At 39.9% G+C, this 10,775-nt stretch overlaps 1 long non-coding RNA gene across 1 annotated transcript; it reads right to left on the reverse strand.

The window, feature by feature from the left end:
• Nucleotides 1-627: 627 nt before the first annotated feature.
• LOC111221461 lies at nt 628-1,372 on the reverse strand. Its single transcript, XR_002665093.1, has 3 exons — nt 1,337-1,372; nt 1,095-1,130; nt 628-679 (listed from the first exon to the last, which is right to left on the reverse strand). It is a non-coding gene; the product is annotated as an uncharacterized LOC111221461 (long non-coding RNA).
• Between the last annotated feature and the right edge of the window lie 9,403 nt (nt 1,373-10,775).

Genomic DNA, 10,775 nt, shown 5'->3' on the forward strand with positions numbered 1-10,775 from the left:
TCACAATAAAATGCAAAGTATCACTCGCCTTCTGTCCACCAGGGCCACTGATGTTATAATATCAATACAATGACATTTCATCAAGGGTTTTGGTCATTGCAAAATCACAATATCGCCTAAATGTCATCTTTTCCTGCTTGCATTACAGTGTTAAACAGCCAATGAATGCCTCAGATTACTTGTCAGAAGACAATAACTTTACTTTACTGTTTAACTCAATAAGATTACGGTTTAACTCAATTAAAGAAAAAATATTCACTATTTGCTATTTCAGATTTAAAGCTACTACATTATATGCTGGAAAATTCTACATTATTTTCAGACACTTTCTTCACCAAACAATTACTCAATTCCTCAGACAAATAATTAACAGATAACTGAAAAATTTAAATGATAAGTAGCACCTCTAAAACTATCACATCTGTTCCAACAAGACCAAACTAATTTACCTGCTCCCCTGGAGGTCCCTCTTGACCCTTCACTCCTTTTTCTCCCTGAACACCTTGGGGCCCTCTGTCACCCTGAAACAGAAACCAAACATTTAAGAACAAGAATATATAAGTAGAACGTGAGTGGACATTTTACTATATAAACAGTTTGGCACATCCAAGTGTTCACTGACTGTTTCTCCTTTGTTGCCCTTTTCTCCAGAAGGCCCTTCAACCAGCACAGTGTCCCCCTGTGAGTGACAGCACAGCTGTAAACATCTGGCTTCACCACAAAGCCAAAACATCAACACACAATGTTTCACCATGTTGCCTTTTCTTAAGCTGTGTCACTTGTAGTATCACAGTTCATTTACATGGTGCATATTCATATATTCCTCTGGTGTTACTGAATTCTTGCGCTCATGGAAATGGGACAGATGTACTGAAAACTATATAGTCATATATTCCTCCTGCTCCCAACACAATAAATCTCTTAAAAGAGCTCTCTCAAAACAGCCACTGCCAACACAGCATGTCTTACTTTCGTTCTCCTTCATTTTTGTCTCACTGTCGTCTTTACCAATATGAACAAATAGACAAGCAAGAGAGGGAGAGAGAAAGAGAGTGAGCAGTAGTGGAGCTTATTAGATATTAAAATGCACACACCTTTTCTCCTTTGTCACCTTGCAGTCCAACATCTCCCTGAAATAAAACAAACATTGAGAGCAATACATTTCATTTAGATACTTTAAATGAGCTCAAAGCTCAGAGGATGCTGCAACCAGCAGCTGCTCTAGGACCTACAGGGTGCCACACCCCACAGCCTGTTTGATGACCATGGGTGCTCCATGTATTTGAAACACAAGAACAATCACACATATAAAAGGAAAAGGACTGGTAGTATTCACCTTCTCTCCTTGAGCACCATGAATCCCTGGTGGTCCCTGAAGAAAAAAGACACACACATGCTCCATTATATATGACTTCACAATAAAAGAAAAAACATGCATGTTTCTACCCCTAAGCAAGTTTTCCTTTGAGTCTTGAAAGAGATCCTGAAAGCTTTGGTTGAAAGGCTCTGTTGATGTATGTTGTGTTCCTGAGTGATGGATAACACTTGATATTTACTGTTGGCCCTTTCTCCCCTTTCAGTCCAGCACGACCCTCCTCGCCCTACGACATGACAGACAAAAGAAGATACACAAACATGACGGACTTAGTTTCTATCCTCCAGAGACATGTCCATGTTAGATCATAATTTCAATGATACAGTATTACAGTGCAACTGGTGTCTTACTCTGGGCCACTTCCCCCTGGCAACAGAAATCATATATATACCCTTCAGGAAAAAAACCCATTAACATTTGAGCAGGTAGACAGAAACACGTTGGCTGGAATAGTCACCTTTTACCCCGTTGGTACCAGGAGAGCCCTAGAAAACAAGATATTGATCATATAAAATCTCCTTCTGTTCTTCTGTCTCATTCCCTTGACAGTTGTATGCAAAAATTCTTATTAAGCAAGTGCTGATTTTGTGAGGTGTCAAAACTTTTGTACATGCTTTTCTGTTCTTTAAGTTCATGGAATAAAAAATAACAGTACATTAACATTTGAAGAAAGAGTAATTTTAATGCCTCTTGCTGCAGGGGTTGTAGTTACTCATTTTAGTTTCAAAAATCAACAAAATATGTAATTTACCGAAAACTAAATATAACTACATATCCAAACTCAGAAAACTCGGTAAAAGCAGTCATCAAACAAATATCCACAAGTCCAGCTGGATCAAAATCAAGTCAATATATGAATTCTTGGGTGATAATTTCAATGATATAACAGTGCAACTGGCGTCTTACTCTGGGCCCTGAATCTCCCTTCTCTCCTCTGGGACCAGGGACACCAACTCCAACTTCCCCCTGGCAACACGAATCGTATATATACCGTTCAGGAAAAAAATCCATTAACATTTGAGCAGGTAGACAGAAACACGTTGGCTTAGATAGTCACCTTGTCCCCTTTTACCCCGTTGGTACCAGGAGAGCCCTAGAAAACAAGATATTGATCATATAAAATAATAAAATACATCTGTTTCTGCTCTTCCTCTTTTTTCTCTTATTCTCTCTCAGATAACTTCTTAACAACTTGATTTAACCAAGAAAACCTATTGGAAATACAAATCTTTTTTTGTAGTTGTATGCAAAAGCTCTTTGTAAGTAAGTTCTGGCTTAGTACTGCACTGCAAAAACATTTGCACATTCACATTTTTTGTGTTTTTTAAGTTCATGAAATATAAACAAATAGTGCATTAACATTTAAAGAAAGGTAACTTTGATGCAGGGATTGTATTTACTCAATAACCAACAAAATTTGTAATTTGCCCAGGGGTGTCCCAAGTATAAGAGAGATCACTCTTTCAACCTAACTACATATCCCAACTCAGAAAACTACCTAAAAGCAGTCGTCAAACAAATATCCACAGGTCCAACAAGATCAAAATTCAGTGCTAAATATAGCAACTCTTGGCTGAACCTAGCTACTTCTCACAGTGTAATAAAACCATGACTTAAACTCACTGCTTGTCCAGGAGGACCAGGAGGACCAGGAGCTCCAACATTTCCTGCACGGCCTGCAACGCCTTGGAGACCCTGAAAATGAAACTCACTAGTTGAAAATCACACCAAAGAGATTAAGGCTAAAAGCATACAGCACTGTGTGATCAGCAGCTCCACTGACCCTCTCCCCCTGTGGTCCTGGAGGTCCTGGTTGTCCAGTTTCTCCTCTCAGACCACGCTGCCCAGCATCACCAGACTTCCCCTGTGGCCCTGGAGGACCAGCTGGACCAGGAAGGCCTGGATCCCCCTGAAATGCAGTCACAGTTAGACTGTGGCATGTAAACCACACTGACTGATTACAGAGGTAAATACATAAATTATCCTCTGCTGCACCACACGCTGTTACTCACTTTTAAACCTTGAGGCCCAACCTCACCAGGAGAACCTGCCATTCCTATGCCCTTCTCTCCCTGCAACACATATTTTGTGATAAGTGTCACATGGCTTTTGTTTCATTTCAGGTTAATAAATGAAACACACAGCAAAACCTCACCTTATCTCCTTTTGGCCCTGAAGATCCCAGTGCCCCCTGGCAACAAATGGAACAAATTTGGGGGTGTGAAAAAGACTTTTAACACGCTTGTTTCAATTCTGTCAAAAGTTAATAAAAAAGTAAAAGAAACAGGTACTTAAACAGAATAATATACTGGCTTAATCACTGTTAAATAACAGCTCCTGCATATGCAAAGACAAGCAAACCATGTTAGTAATTATACTGTAATGTTTACCTTAAACCTTTTCTGCTAGATGATAAAGCAGTATTATACTTTTCAGACCAATGCACAGATATAAATGACAAAATCATATAAAATGTGAGAGAACATTTAGCACACCAGTCTAAAACCAGACCATGAAAAGGTTACTCACATCTACTCCAGGCTTTCCTGGTTCACCAGCCACTCCCTAGTATGACGACAGATAACAGATTATGAACATGTTGTTGTGTTACCATTAAGTACGTGTGTTGACCTGCTTGATTATACTCACTCTTTCTCCTTTGATGCCAGCAGCACCTTTGTCTCCTCTGTTACCCTGAATGACAGTAGTTACCATACAGGTTTAATGACAGAGCACTTCACATTTTCACACCGTCTTGTGTCCCTTGCTGAGAGTGAACCTTCAGTGCTAATGGTTTGGTCAGACTCACCTTTTCCCCAGCTAGACCTCTCTCTCCTGTTGTGCCTGGTAGTGTTTGACCAGGAAGACCCTGCATCAATCAGAACCAGGAAAGTACTGTCAGCTGCACTCAGCTTCTCTGTTCTAGTTCCTCATATATAAGTTTTTAGTCTTTCATTGCTGGACTAGGCTGCATTAAGATTACATTAAAAAAGGTTGATGTAGCTACATCCATGTTGCCATTGTCATTTACAGTGACTTACCTTTTCTCCTTTGGGTCCAGGGGGTCCAGTCACTGCCTGTAAGAATACAGAAACATTGAGAAATACTAGAAATTACTAGTACAGCATAGTATGGCTTCTTTTTCATTAAAGGATGCAAATATGTATTTAAAAGCCTTGCTAATTCAAATATCACATCAGCCCAACTATTAGCTTTTCCAGCTCTCAAAGATAAAGAGGTTTAATGTCTTTTTGTGAAGCCCAGCGCAACACCTCATCATCTTTGTCTTTGTTTTTGTGTGCATGTGTGTATGAGCAAATGGTGGAGCTGCTGAGCAGATGGACATATGTTACCTGGTTATTTATCAAACTGGTGAACTCACTGACAGTGTCACTGTGGCTCTGTCCAAGGTGCTGAACCTTAGGCTGTCAGCAGTGAGGGAGCTGTTTGAGATGCTCAAAGCAATTTGTGTCAGCTTTACAAAGAGCAGGGATGGCAGTGAATACTGAGAGCCAGACAAGCAAGCTCCATCAGTGGCGCTTGCCACTGTTGGCAGTGATGAGTTTAAAAAATAACAGGATGGGATATATGGTGGCTTAGTGGTTAAGACACTTACCATAACCTGTACTGTAATGTCAACAACATGCCCGCTCGCTTGCTGAACAATGACCTGCTCTATTCATGTATCAATAGACATTACAAAGACTTTATTCTAGGTAGCTGACAGGGTAAAGTCAGTCTAATGTCTGGTGCTATCACAAACGTGATAAAAGACATGCGAAAGTATTATCCAAAAGATTAAAATAAAGTATCACAAGCAATAAGTGCCAAGAAAAAAGGTGCTATGGACAAACAAACACTACTGTAAACAATAAAAAATGAAAGAAACTCTTACCACATGACAATAAACCAAAGATAACAGAGAAAATAGTGGGATGTTTTGTTGGTGTGGATGAGCTACTTACTTCCACAACTGAAAAAACAGGTGCTTAAATGCACAGCTTCAGCTTGTCTACATGCTGCCAAACTAGCATTTTATCTCTGTAGAAGTTGTCCCACATCTGTATGAGCACATCTCTGAATTCCTTTTGAAAGGCTCAGAAAACGCTGCAGTTATAATAAATGTATGTGCTATTAATGACATCATGAAGTCTGGCAGTAACCTGATAAATTCAAGTTCTGCATTACAAAAAGCGATGCTCCAGGCTAAAAAGCTTGATGGCTTGTGGCTCAGACAAGGGGAGATCTGTTGTACCAGCACAGCAACAGCAAATTATATTACAGAGCATATCATTTTATAAGAGAAAGTCCAGTACATGCATAGTTAACTAATAGTTTGGCAGCAGTTTAATAAAAGTTAACAGGCTATGATTAGTCAGTTTAGTGTTCATATCTGCAGTATAATGATATACATATTGAAAATAAAAAAGTTGTATTTATCTACAGTATGTCTAGTAAAGTGGGAAGAACAAATTAATTTAGACTCTATATGATGTTGTGACCATCTCTGTCATTTTCAGTCTCACTGAGCTGAAATTTGACTTAACTGAGATCCAAAGAACAGGCACAGGCTTTGTCAAGCCAAGCCGATCCCTATTAACAGATGTTTGCAGTCATTCAGACACAGACAACTGGCAGGCAAAAATACTTCAGTGTCAGTGTTAAGGTATTTCATATTTGGAGGTTGAGCACAGTCTACTAAGGTGCCTGTTGCTCTGAGAAACAGTAAAATATTGATGTCTGTGACTTTGTCAGGATAAATGTTTAACCAAAAAATAATTCATTGAAATTCAGTTGATGGTTCTGCTGACCTGAAGATGGGAGCAGCTACACTGGAACAGCCCGCTCTTTATGATTTGACAGTTCCTACCAGTTTTATTATGCTTGATAAAATGATGGGTCCTAAGAGTACAGAGTTATTCCTTTGTGCTGACTGTGACAGACTCCACCACACAATACCCCGAACGAGCACGGCACAATGACACATGTCAAGAGTGCTCTCCAGGCTCTCTTTCTTGTTATATCTAGGGACAGAGTCCAAAATAACGTTCTGACAAACCACAGCTGTAATTTACAACCATTATATCTTACAGATGATTTGAAAGGCATAAGACAATCCAAACCAGCTCATGCCACACTACGGCCTGGTAGAGTGCTTAAATATTACACAAACATTTATAAAAGGATTAAGCTAAAATTCATATTCATGTTATTTTTAGAGGGAGGCACTACACGGCTTTGCAGATATTGCCAAAATTCTGCAAAAAAACAAACTTCAGGGATGTACTATACCAGTTAATATTTACATGTGAGCATGTGTGAGCGCAGGAAAGAGTGACTAAATCTGTTTCAGTCATGTGAAAACTCATTTCACTGGGTCACCAAGTGCCAAAGAATATGCTCTTTGAATGTCAATCAATAACAGTCACATAACAGAGATATCCCACTGAGACAGCTTGCATGGAAAGATTAAATTCTTATATTACTGCCTAATCCCAGCACAAGAAAGCTCACCAAATGGGAGGGAGTGCTTATGCAGGATATCTAATATTACTGTAGGTGGCTCACTGATAGACATAAATAAATTTAACACTAGCTGTTTGAAGAAATGTCTCTCGTGTGTTTGGCTACATGAACACTGAGGCAAATGAATTAAAATCAAATATTCAGACAGGGTCTTATCCAAATATGTTTTCTCTTTCAACAGCCCAGATAGCAGAGAAAGCTGTATTACCACAGAGTGTTTTGAACATGGATATCTAAGTTAAAATATCAGAGTTTATAGTGACAGCTAGATGTAGCACATAAATCACTAACAATGGGGCTCCTGACAGCACACCATTTGCTGTACAGGCAGCTCCAGCCCCAGGTGGACACCTAGTGCTGTGCATCAGATGAAAACTCTCACAGTAGGAAGCTAATAATACTACATATATTTTTTTATTGCTTCAGGCGGCAAATTGTTCTGTAGCCTGGATCATATCCAATAAAAGCAACCAAAAAACAATTTCATTGACTGTCCTTTTCTCCAGGAGCTGCTCAGTAGGTACATCATGTTCTCACCTTTCCTGGAGGGCCGCTGTCTCCCTGCTCCCCCTTTAAGCCTGACTGGCCTGGAGGTCCAATAATACCCTGAGAAACAAATTTTACAATGATACTGAGGATGACCTGATACACAGTACACACCACATATACACAAGATGCAACACAAACACTGACACATACTGAGGCACACACACACACACACACCTGCTTTCCTGGTAATCCTGGTATTCCTTCTTTGCCAGGCACCCCATCTCTACCAGGAACTCCAGGTTTACCTGATTCACCCTGAGGAGCAGGATGCACTTCATTATATGTAATATGTATTTCATAACAAACATGTGCAGTCACATTTACATTTGGGTGTACTAAAGGGGTTTCAAATTTTTCAAAATCTTTGTCTTCACTTCTTTGTCCAATTCACCTTTGACACTATAAAATGATGGATTATGAAGATTTCACACGAGTTTAGGAGTAAATTTACACTTCACATGGGATTGCATACTCACCACCTGCCCTGACAGTCCAGGAGGGCCTTGTGGACCCTGAAGGGAGAAACAAATACAGTGGTATCAAGGAACACAATGTGATACACACCATGAGGTATCCAGTGAATTTTATGAGAAAACATGAAAGCAGTTTTTCCTGAAGAGAAGCTGTGATTTATGAAAACACGTACTATAGCTCCTGGAGGACCTGCTGGTCCTGGCAGACCTGTGCTCCCCTGTGCACCAGGAGGACCCTGCAGAGAGGGGAAACAAGCTCACACACTGCTGATTTGTTGAACAACTGCGCTGTCTAGATGGTTATATGACTGGGTACTAGGAATCTCTTCTCTAAAACATGTAAAAGACTGCTGTAGCTGTTTTACCTGGACACCAACACCTGGTTCTCCTTGATTACCCTGTGAAAAGCAAATGTTTCATGACTTTGGCCAGCAAGTAACAAACAAAACAATTCAAACATGCAGTAACAGGTAGCCCACTGAAATGTTAAAACTGTAGGGAACTCACCTTCACACCCGGTGGACCTGGAGGCCCATTGGGACCCATGGGGCCCTAATTAAAACACAACTCAACATGTAAACTGCTGTTGTAATTGTAAATAATAGTTTGTGAATATGTATGCATGCTTCATCATGTGTGATACTTACTGTTGGCCCTCTTATGCCAAGCTCTCCTGGGTTTCCCTATGAGTGAAACATATACTGTACATTCACACATAAAATACACACAGGCCATATTTTAAAGGTATATTTTTACATCTTGAAAAAACTTATTTGCTTTCTTGCTAAGAGTTAATACCACTTATATTTGTCATTAAATATGACTGCAACAAGTTGTTTTTACACTATATTGTACAGATTAAACAAACAGATATAATGTGTTCATTTGTGAGCATTGGAAGTGCTTTAGGTGGGGCTAGCTGTTTCCCAGTTACTTTATGCTATCTTAGCTAAACTCATTGGCTGCTGTCAGTAGCTTCATATTTAATGAACAGACATGAGGGTGACGTCAATGTTCTTATTGAACTCTTGGCAAGAACACCAATAACTGTATTTCCTAAAATGTCAAAATATTCCTTTAAGTGACATATTTCATAAATATGTTTAGAAAATTGATCAAAGAGTTCAAACATTTATGGACTCAATATGGACAACATGGAACTATAACATAAGTAATACACAGAGACTGATTGGCATGAGCTTCTCTCTAGTTGACACAAATACTGTATACAAACACAAACATCTGACTGACGCATCACAACAGGTAGGACAATACAAACACAAAGAGACACACACATGATAAACTGAAAATCAGTGCGATGCAAGGGATAAACACACAACAGACAGCAGGCACAGCTGCATGCACCATAAGCAGACTCAAACGAACTGACAACACAGTATTTTTTGGGGTTAGTATTCCCCCTACTATTGTACATTGGATCCTGGCCAGAGCTTGATCTCAGGATGTCAGCTGACTTCCTTTCATATCCTCAAAATCTGTGGTGTTTTACACATTTATAATTCAACTTCAAAATTCAACTCGAGTTTGACACAGATGCTTTTGGGACAGGTGGCCTTGATCAATATTTATGATGAGGAACGATCAATTTCTAACTCTTATCCCAAGTCCCCAGCTCCCAGAGGGATGTTTCCAATACAAATGAATTAAGATTTAAATGGTGGAAGGTTCATGACGGTGTGAGCATTCTGATGATAGGTTGCTCAAGTCTCCTGGTGCTAAATGCAGATACATCTTTCATGCTACTAGTTGTCTGAGCTAAAACACATATGTATCTCCTCATCTTTGGTCCAGACCCACTTGTATCTGATACCACATGGACAGGTTCTCCCAACCCTCCTTTCTCCAGAGTTCAAGCATGCCAGCCAGCAGCAGAGAACCTGAAGAGGGGAAACAAACAACACAGGAAAGGAAATGGACAGAGATGAGGAGAGAGAGAAAGTTAGAGAGTGAGGCGTTAGCTGCACAGCTGCAAAAGGTTACTGTCTAAAGGTCTATGACGCCTCAGCCCAAGGAGGGGAAAAGAGAGCTCCATCGGCTTCGTGCTTGCAGCCAACCCAATGGTTTTACTCTGCAGGTCAAGCCTAAGAGAAGGCCCCTTAGCTGGGTTACTGGTTACTCACTGGTTGCCCTCGAGGACCAGCGGGCCCTGTTGGGCCCTACTCCAACATGGAGGGAAGGAAAACGAGAAATGTGAGGAAGTGTCTAATATCTCCCCTTTTTTCTCTTCATATTTATTCATGCGTCCACACAAACAATTATGACTCACATCATTTCCCGACAGTGTGTTTGGGCTTTTAATAATTACTGTGAATGGTATGGTCAGGGACAAGATGAAACCTTAACATGTCCATTGATGGGAACTGGAATCCTGCTGGTTTCATATTTTTTAAAATGTAAGCAGGAGCAGGGTATTTTTTGTATGTATTAACACTCTTACGCTTAAATAGCGCCACATTGTAAGTTAATGAGTAGAACAGTACTATATTATTTACTACAACTATACAGTATACAGTTGCTTTCATAAGAAAAAAACACACTTACCAAGGCTGTTGAAAGAAATATTCACTGCATGTGTACACAAGAAATTCAGCACTATATTGTGCTCTACGAAAATTAAAAATTTGAAAACACAGTATCATCAATATCAGTTTCACCTTCAGAAGTATAACTTAGCCTGCCTGGACCCAGTGCTCTACTCACCGGTTTCCCATCCTGACCAGGTTTCCCTGGTTCTCCTGGTGTTCCCTGAAATTACAAACCACATATTGCTTCTTCTAAGAAAAGTTATAATTTTGCATGAGGTCTTCAGAGCCTGAGTAAAACATTAAAAG

This window comes from Seriola dumerili, unplaced genomic scaffold, assembly GCF_002260705.1.
Source record: "Seriola dumerili isolate Sdu_G_001 unplaced genomic scaffold, Sdu_1.0 BDQW01000088.1, whole genome shotgun sequence".
In the NCBI taxonomy this organism is placed as follows: Eukaryota; Metazoa; Chordata; class Actinopteri; order Carangiformes; family Carangidae; genus Seriola; species Seriola dumerili.